Source organism: Denticeps clupeoides, unplaced genomic scaffold, assembly GCF_900700375.1.
Source record: "Denticeps clupeoides unplaced genomic scaffold, fDenClu1.1, whole genome shotgun sequence".
Taxonomy (NCBI): domain Eukaryota; kingdom Metazoa; phylum Chordata; class Actinopteri; order Clupeiformes; family Denticipitidae; genus Denticeps; species Denticeps clupeoides.
In genome coordinates, this window is record NW_021629921.1 from 39,944 (window position 1) to 50,256 (window position 10,313).

General features: G+C 50.8%; 1 pseudogene; it reads right to left on the minus strand.

Annotated features, from left to right (window-relative positions):
* On the minus strand, positions 1-8,248 carry LOC114777335 (zona pellucida sperm-binding protein 3-like; annotated as a pseudogene).
* Between the last annotated feature and the right edge of the window lie 2,065 nt (positions 8,249-10,313).

The following is a 10,313-nucleotide window of genomic DNA, read 5'->3' on the forward strand; positions in this document are numbered from 1 at the left end:
TCAACCTCTGATGAACAACGGTCCCAAAGATATTTCTTTCTCCCATCCAGAATCTGAAAGCAAGGAAGAGGAACAGGATTAAAATGGATCAGCACAAACAGAAAGAGAAAAATGGACGCCATGTCCACATACCTGAGACAGAGGTCAGATCTCTTGCCTTCCTGGACCCACAAGAACCATCACAGCAGCTACACAGTTGGTCCTCTCCACCTGCACCAGCCACCTTCATAGAAAGATCAGGGCCTGAATAAAAAGTACATGTGGATGTTTGTAATGCAGCCGTCTAGTCCAGACCTACTTGTGTCCTACAAAAGAACAGGCCTTGTGCTCAGCATCAGTCGGGGAAGCAGCCGCTGTTGCCTTCAGCAAGCAAGTGATGAACAGCTGGAACAAGAGAGATACGGACGGTCAGCCACCATGCCAAGGTGGTGGAACCATGAGAGCGAAGGGCTAGCTTGAGACACGTACAGAGCCAGTGTCCCCCTGCTGAAACCTGAAAGCCTCCAGCTGGAACTGGAGCTTGAAATCCTGTGTACGGGGCAGGAAGCGAGAAGATGAGCCAGTGAGCTTGGAATCAACCAGACACCTATAATAAAAAGGAGAGCAAAATGAGACTACAGCACATCATAAAACAAAGCCATAAAGAAATGAAGCTGCTCCTCACCCATGGTTCTGAATGAAGAGATAACTGGGAGCAGCAGCTGCATCAGGGACAGCGGTGACCACACAGGTATCAACAAACACCCGGAGGGGGACATGGTTGTACTGCTTGACAGAAGCCTCAAAATGGATCAGATCTCCCATGTAATAGATGTTGGAAGGCCTCTCAAACTTCCAATCATCTGAAGAGAAATGCAAATGTTAGGAACAGCCAACACAGTGGAACACTGGACCACAACTGTACCTACCAGTCATGAGCTTGAGAGTGAAGACCAGCAGCTCCTCTGCAGTTTTAGTAGCAGCATATGGGACCCAGGCAGGCTGCAGGGCATTGCTACTCACATTGTGAAGCCTGGTCACATGCAAGAAGAAACCGATATCAAAAAGCATCTAAATACAGAGAGACATGGGAGAGCAGATCAGCTAGAGCTCACCTCAAATAGTGGCATTCAATTCTAATTACAGCACCACTGGTTTCTGACTATTGGAGCAGAAGTGTCAGAAATGGCTCTTGGGAGGTAGGTCAGAGAAAAGGAATAAACCAGGGAATCGTTGGTCATCTGTGTTTGAAGGGGGAAAAAGCCAGAGTTACTGGAGAAAGTCCAACAGATTCCTGACCGAAGAGGAACCAGAACTCACCACTACTTGGCTGCCACAGGCCTGCAAATAGGACTGAAAATACAGCAGCTGAGCCACAGAATCTTCTCCAGTCACCCCACAGCCTCCTAGTGAGATGTCTGATGCCTGGATGAGCTCTCCAGAACCAAACAGGTCCTTCTAACCTGCACGTGCACCATATTCTCGTCACAGGTAGCTGCCACACTGCTGACTGATACCGGCTCCCTCAGCTGGAACTGCACTGGGGGGGACGTGGGCTCTACTGGCATCTGAGGAAACTTCCAGGTCAGCTCCTTTACTGGGCAAGCAGCTGCTGCTGCTGGACACTTCCAGATCTTGAAGCTGCCCACCAGTTCCCTGAGGTGAAGGAGCAAACGGGGGACGTGCAGGAACCTGAGGGCATCCCGGGGACAAAGGGGGGACCGGCAGGCACCTGAGGCGGCGGCAGCACGCCGGGGACAAGGGCGGACGGGCAGGCACCTGAGGCGGCGGCAGCACGCCGGGGACAAAGGGCGGACGGGCAGGCCCTGAGGCGGCGGCAGCACGCCGGGGACAAGGGCGGACGGGCAGGCACCTGAGGCGGCGGCAGCACGCCGGGGACAAAGGGCGGACGGGCAGGCACCTGAGGCGGCGGCAGCACGCCGGGGACAAAGGGCGGACGGGCAGGCACCTCAAGGCGGCGGCAGCACCCCGGGGACAAAGGGGCGGACGGGCAGGCACCCTCAGGCGCGCAGCAACCCCGGGGGACAAAGGGCGGACGGGCCAGGCACCTCAGGCGGCGGCAGCACCCCGTGGACAAAGGGCGGACGGGCAGAGGCACCTCAGGCGCGGCAGCACCCCGGGACAAAGGGGCGGACGGGCAGGCACCTCAGGCGGCGGCAGCACCCCGGGACAAAGGGCGGACGGGCAGGCACCTCAGGGCGGCGGCAGCACCCCGGGGACAAAGGGCGGACGGGCAGCACCTCGGCGGCGGCAGCACCCCGGGGACAAAGGGCGGACGGGCAGGCACCTGAGGTGATTCATTGCAGTCTTGAAGAGGTTGACCAGAAGCTGGAACAGGACCTGGTACACCTTTAACATCCAGCAGAACTGCACCCATACAAACCCCTACAACACCTCCCCACAGCAACACTGCCACTGACCACCAACCCATGATGCCACATAACAGTCACCATCATGTATGGCTTCCACTTTTATAGGAAACATAATTAACATTAATGACCTTCTAGACCTGCCAAGTCTGGCACTCATTAGATAACTAGTACCAGTTGTACAAAGACTTGATTGGGGTCTACAAAACCGGTCCTGGAGTAAAATGATTCTGCACGTTTTTGGGTTATCCTCATTTAGCACAGCTGGTTGCACCACTCAACCCGTTTACCACCCAGTTCTTGAGTTGAATCAGGTGCGGTTTCACCGTCACCATTTTCAGTAGTTTAACTTCATTAGATTGCAGACAGGTACATGTTTCTTATGGCTGAATGTGGTTTGAATTGTCTTGTAGTGAATGAATAATTTACCTACCCAACAGTGTGAACATGAACTGTTGAGAGGCAGGAAATAGGTTTAGTGTGATAAGTTGAAGTTGAGCTTTATTGTCATTTTAGCTATATACATGTTAGACGCTACATAGTGAAACAAAATAACTATTAAGTAACTATTACACACCCAGTAAAAATGTCCATAGTTGCTGTATATCATCCTCCAGATCCGCTGGGGAACTTTGTAGAGGAACTAGACACAACTCTCTCCACCATTATAGATGAGGAACTGCCCCTTGTGCTACTAGGAGACTTCAACCTCGATCTGCTCAGCCACAAACAGCAGACTTCCAAAATTTCATCTCTGCTTCCAACTTCACACTTCTCTTCATCCTGAATCCTCCACCACCTCCCCCCTCTACTTCTCTCTCATCTGAAGACTTTGCTACCTTCTTCACAGCACGCCGGGGGCAAAGGGCGGACGGGCAGGCACCTGAGGCGGCGGCAGCACGCCGGGGACAAGGGCGGACGGGCAGGCACCTCAGGCGGCGGCAGCACCCCGGGGACAAAGGGCGGACGGCAGGCACCTCAGGCGGCGGCAGCACCCCGGGGACAAAGGGCGGACGGGCAGGCACCTCAGGCGGCGGCAGCACCCCGGGGACAAAAGGGCGGACGGGCAGGCACCTCAGGCGGCGGCAGCACCCCTGGGACAAAGGCGGACGGGCAGGCACCTCAGGCATTCCTGCTTCCTTCTTCACAGAGAAGGTGGCTGACATTAGCAACAATTCTCACCCCCTAACCCCAGACCCCATCCTGCTGTTACCTCTGAAACCAGGACACTGTCTTCCTTTACTCCCCTCTCTGAATCGGTCGTGTCTAAACTTCTCCAGTCTAGTCACCCCATCACTTGCTCCCTGATCCAATCCCCTCACACCTCCTTCAGTCCTACAGCCCATCCATAGTATCTGCTCTGACACACGTCCTTAAACTCCTCACTCACAACAGTAACATTCCTACTGCTTTAAACAGGCTGTCATGCTCCCCTGCTCAAAAAACCCACATTAAACCAGTCTCTATTGGATAGCTACTGCATAGTCTCCAACCTTCCTTTTCTTTCAAAAATTCTTGAAAGAGCAGTCCTGGCTCAACTTTCCTCATTTCTCCACGAGCATGATATTCTCAACCCTTTTCAGTCTGGTTTCAGGAAAGGGTATTCAACTGAAACCTCCCTCCTGGCAATGATGGATGACCTTCGTGCTGCAAGAGCTGCCCGCAGATCATCTGTCCTTCATCCTACTTGATCTATCTGCTGCCTTCGACACAGTTAATCATGAAATTCTTCTCACCACTTTCAGATTTAGGAGTTATAGGAACTGTACAAAATTGGTTCACCTCTTATCTTCACAACAGGTCTTCAAGGTATCATGGGGAGGTGAAACATCTGTCCTCTCTAGGTTAACCACAGGGGTTCCACAAGGCTCTGTCCTTGGCCCCCTTCTATTCTCAATATACACTTGCTCCCTTGGTCACATCATCCAATCACATGGCTTCTCTTATCACTCTTACGCTGATGACACCCAGCTCTATTTGTCATTCCCACCAGAAGATGCTACTATAGCAACAAAAATTTCGGCCTGACTCTCAGACATATCGGCATGGATGTCTGAATGACACCTCCAACTCAACCAATCCAAAACAGAGATTCTGATCTTTCCGGGCAACAACTCCCCTCAGCAAAACCTCTCAATTCAAATTGGCTCGCTACTGTTAACGCCCACAGCGTCTGCAAAAGCCTTGGAGTTTGGATCAATGACAAACTGAGTTTGAACTATCACGTTGCTTGCGATCTCCAGATCCTGCAGGTTCACTCTCTACACAACATTTGCAAGGTTAGGCCTTTCCTCTCGCAACAGGCTACGCAGCTCCTTGTCCAGGCAATGGTCTCTCCAAACTCGACTATTGTAACTCTCTCCTGGCTGGAGCCTCTGCAGTCACCATAAAACCACTCCAGATGATCCAAAGATGGCAGCCCATCTCATCTTCAATCAGACAAAATGCACCCATGTTACACCTCTTCTTACCTCTCTCCACTGGCTCCCGGTAGCTGCTCCGCATTGAGTTCAATCCTTGATGCTGCCTACAGGGCTGTAAATGGAACTGCACCCTCCTATATCAATAAAATACTAGCTAGCTACACTCCTGCACGCTCTTTCAGATCGGCAAATGAAATGAGACTGAAATTCCTTCTTCACGGGGTCTCCGATTCCAATCAACTCTGTTCTCCGTTGTTCTCCCTGGCTGGTGGAACAACCTGCCCTCCTCCATTCGACTAGCCGAGACTACCACCACTTTTAGAAGCAGGTGAAAACCTCTTATTCAAAAAGTATTTCAGACAATCTAACACTTACACACGCACAAAACGATACAAATATATATATACATAATATATATATATATATATATATACATTATAATTTTTCTTCGTCTAGCACTTAACAATCTCTGAGCATGCTCTATGCTGACAAGATAGGCCTATCGGGGCTCTTACTTTTGTAAACTCAAAATTCTATAGAAACCGAATGTGAAGTGCTGGTGTCTTCCTCCTGTAAGTCGCTTTGGATAAAAGTGTCTGCTAAATAAAGTAATGTAAAGTAAAGTAAATAACGTTTCTGGTTGCTTCGTCCCACAAGCAATCAGACACCTGAACACTCAGGGACTCACCCCTCTAAACTGTCACCCTCACACCCACACTACCGAAGCTGTATTGTTTGATTATATGTAATATAATCTATTCATGCATCGTCCATTTTTGATGATCTAATATGTAATATCTACTAATGCACCATTCCATTTTGGCACAGCAGTATTTGCACTATTTACTTGAATAGTGGTTTTGTGTGTAGAGAGTTTTTACTCTATTCTCTACAGTAGGTGTCCTCATCGATGCAGGTCTCACATTCGATTCTCATGTAGATAATATCACTAGGATAGCATTCATGCACCTTAGAAATATTGCAAAAATAAGAAATCTCAATGCACAATTCAAAAAAGTTTTTCCATGCCTTATTACATCAGGTTAGATTACTTCAACGCATTATTGTCTGGATGCTCTAGTAGATATTTCAGAATGCTGCAGCCAGACATCTAACTAGAAAATTTGACCAAATCACCCCAGTCTTACAAATCACTGTACTGGCTATTCATCAAATTTAGGTTTGTTTACAAAATCCTTTTTTTTGACCGATAAAGCTCTAAATGGTCTCGCTCCAACTTAGCTGAGTGAGCGTTTAGTTATTTACGACTCACATAAACCTTTGCGGTCAGTGGGTGTTGAGTCACACACACAATATCAAGTGCACAGACAACCGGAAAATTCCAGCCAAGAGACCACCATATAAATAGGGTGGTAGTTGCCTAATGGGTAACACACTCGCCTATGAACCAGAAGAGCCAGGTTCAAAGGCCACTTACTGTCATTATGTCCCTGAGCAACACACTAAACCTTAAGTTGCTCCAGGGGGACAGTCCCTGTGTGGATTGGACCTAAGAAACCAAAATGACCACTTGATGAAAATAGGCTAAAAAAAAAATAAATAAATTCAAATCTAATCCTTCATGAACCCAAAAAGCCATCCCCAAGCATGCATATTAGGACTGTTCCAGATTTCGGGTTCCTCAGACCCTCATCTGAAGTGTATTTTGTAAAGAGGACCTGTAGTTGTAAATGGTGCATGCTTGAAAAGGATAGACGGGACTACTTGATACACGACAGTCCATTTCAGCATTTATTTGGCTATTAAAAGAGAACGATCATAAAGAGACACTGGCTGGTCAACCTCTGATGAACAACGGTCCCAAAGACATTTCTTTCTCCCATCCAGAATCTGAAAGCAAGGAAGAGGAACAGGATTAAAAATGATCAGCACAGACAAAAATGGACACCATGTCCACATACCTGAGACAGAGGTCAGATCTCTTGCCTTCCTGGACCCACAAGAACCATCACAGCAGCTACACAGTTGGTCCTCTCCACCTGCTCCAGCCCACCTTCATAGAAAGATCAGGTCCTGAATATGAAGTACATGTGGATGTTTTGTAATGCAGCGTCTAGTCCAGACCTACTTGTGTCCTACAGAAGAACAGGCCTTGTGCTCAGCATCAGTCGGGGAAGCAGCCGCTGTTGCCTTCAGCAAGCAAGTGATGAACAGCTGGAACAAGAGAGATACGGACGGTCAGCCACCATGCCAAGGTGGTGGAACCATGAGAGCGAAGGGCTAGCTTGAGACACGTACAGAGCCAGTGTCCCCTGCTGAAACCTGAAAGCCTCCAGCTGGAACTGGAGCTTGAAATCCTGTGTACGGGGCAGGAAGCGAGAAGATGAGCCAGTGAGCTTGGAATCAACCAGACACCTATAATAAAAAGGAGAGCAAAATGAGACTACAGCCATGAGACTACAGCCATGAGACTACTGCTCCTCACCCATGGTTCTGAATGAAGAGATAACTGGGAGCAGCAGCTGCATCAGGGACAGCGGTGACCACACAGGTATCAACAAACACCCGGAGGGGGACATGGTTGTACTGCTTGACAGAAGCCTCAAAATGGATCAGATCTCCCATGTAATAGACGTTGGAAGGCCTCTCAAACTTCCAATCATCTGAAGAGAAACGCAAATGTTAGGAACAGCCAACACAGTGGAACAGTGGACCACAACTGTACCTACCAGTCATGAGCTTGAGAGAGAAGACAAGCAGCTCCTCTGCAGTTTTAGTAGCAGCATATGGGACCCAGGCAGGCTGCAGGGCATTGCTGCTCACATTGTGAAGCCTGGTCACATGCAAGAAGAAACCGATATCAAAAAGCATCTAAATACAGAGAGACATGGGAGAGCAGATCAGCTAGAGCTCACCTCAAATAGTGGCATTCAATCCCAATTACAGCACCACTGGTTCTGACTATTGGAGCAGAAGTTCAGAAATGGCTCTTGGGATGTAGGTCAGAGAAAAGGAATAAACAGGGAATCATTGGTCATCTGTGTTTGAAGGGGGAAAAGCCAGAGTTACTGGAGAGTCCAACAGATTCCTGACCGAAGAGGAACCAGAACTCACCACTACTTGGCTGCCACAGGCCTGCAAATAGGACTGAAAATAAAGCAGCTGAGCCACAGAATCTTCTCCAGTCACCCCACAGCCTCCTAGTGAGATGTCTGATGCCTGGATGAGCTCTCCAGAACCAAACAGGTCCTTCTTAACCTGCACGTGCACCATATTCTCGTCACAGGTAGCTGCCACACTGCTGACTGATACCGGCTCCCTCAGCTGGAACTGCACTGGGGGGGACGTGGGCTCTACTGGCATCTGAGGAAACTTCCAGGTCAGCTCCTTTACTGGGCCAAGCAACTGTTGCTGGACACTTCCAGGATCTTGAAGCTGCCCCCCTGATCCCTGAGGCGAAGGAGCAAACGGGGGATGTGCAGGAACCTGAGGCATCCCAGGGACAAAGGGGGGACCGGCAGGCACCTGAGGCAGCGGCCTAAACCCGGGGACAAATGGGGGACCGGCAGGCACCTGAGGCGGCGGCCTAAACCCGGGGACAAACGGGGGATGTGCAGGAACCTGAGGCATCCCAGGGACAAAGGGGGACCGGCAGGCACCTGAGGCGGCGGCCTAAACCCGGGGACAAACGGGGGACCGGCAGGCACCTGAGGCGGCGGCCTAAACCCGGGGACAAACGGGGGGACCGGCAGGCACCTGAGGCGGCGGCCTAAACCCGGGGACAAACGGGGGACCGGCAGCACCTGAGGCGGTGGCGGCGGCCTAAACCCGGGGACAAACGGGGGACCGGCAGGCATGAGGCCGGTGGCGGCGGCCTAAACCCGGGGACAAACGGGGGACCGGCAGGCACCTGAGGCGGTGGCGGCGGCCTAAACCCGGGGACAAACGGGGGACCGGCAGGCACCTGAGGCGGTGGCGGCGGCCTAAACCCGGGACAAACGGGGGACCGGCAGGCACCTGAGGTGGTGGCGGCGGCCTAAACCCGGGACAAACGGGGGACTGGCAGGCACCTGAGGTGGTGGCGGCGGCCTAAACCCGGGGACAAACGGGGGACTGGCTGGCATCGCAGGGACAAAGGGAGGACTGGCATGAACCAGAGGTGAATTAATTGCAGGTCTTGGAAGAGGTTGACCAGAAGCTGGAACAGGTCCTGATACACCTTTAACATCCAGCAGAACTGCACCCATACAAACCCCTACAACACCTCCCCACAGCAACACTGCCACTGACCACCAACCCATGATGCCACATTACAGTCACCACCATGTATGGCTTCCACTTTTATAGGAAACATAATTAACATTAATGACCTCCTAGACCTGCCAAGTCTGGCACTCATTAGATAACTAGTACCAGTTGTACAAAGACTAGATTGGGGTCTACAAAACCAGTCCTGGAGTAAAATGGTCCTGCATGTTTTTGGGTTTATCCTCATTTAGCAAAGCTGGTTCCACCACTCAACCCGTTACCACCCAGTTCTTGAGTGGAATCAGGTGCGGTTTCACCGTCACCATTTTCAGTAGTTTAACTTCATTAGATGGCAGACAGGTACATGTTTCACATGGTTGAATTGTCTTGTTGTGAATGAAAACAAACCAAGTGGGGTAGTGGTGGCTTTGCGGTTAAGGAAGCGGCCCCGTAATCAGGAGGTTGTCGGTTCGACTCCTGATCCACTGATGTGTTACTGAGCAACTCACTGTCCCCACACACTACTCCCCAGCGCCTGTGAAGGACACGTTTCGTTGGGTGTACCGTGTGCTGTGCTGCAATGTATCACAATGAGAATAACTTCACTTTCACCAACCCAACTGTGTGAAAATTAACATTTGAGAGGCCTTAAATAAGCTTGTGTGACCAGTAAATGGTAGTTAGTATTCAGGAAACGGCAATAATAAAACTTACTAGTGAAAAATCAGCCCAAGTGTCAGGATTGCCTGCAGCTGGGCTCCACACCGGAACTCAATCCTGACGCCCCATAAATGCCGGAAGTTTCCGCCCGTTCGGGGTCGCTGGCATTTTCGTGAACTTCAGTTGGTAACCCTGTTTGTAATTTGAGTTCTGGCAATCGCCACACGCCTACGGGTTAGTTTTAGTTTATCTGTATTTAAGTTAAATCGTTTTCGGCCACCGCGCCATTGTTTATTTGTATTTCTTTGTTTGTTAATAAAAACCCCTTCCCAGTATGTCAAACCTCTGCGCTTCCTTCCCTCGTAAGTCCGTAGTCGTGACAGAATGCCAGCGACCCACCCAAAAGCGCAGAGATAGAAAGCAGAGGAGAAGAAACGCCGCGAAGGATGCAGCCCGGTGCGGCGAACGCGGACGCCAGGGGAGAGACGCGCCGCCCGTTCTGGTGGAGCGTTTTCTCCCCGAGAAGCCGTGGTACGCGGCGCCGCGTGATGACGTCACCCCCGGGAAACTCCGCGAAACCCGGAAGCGACGACGTCGGCGGGTGAGTGGGCGGAGCGAGGACGTTGGCGTCGGCAGCAGCGAGGAAGTGACG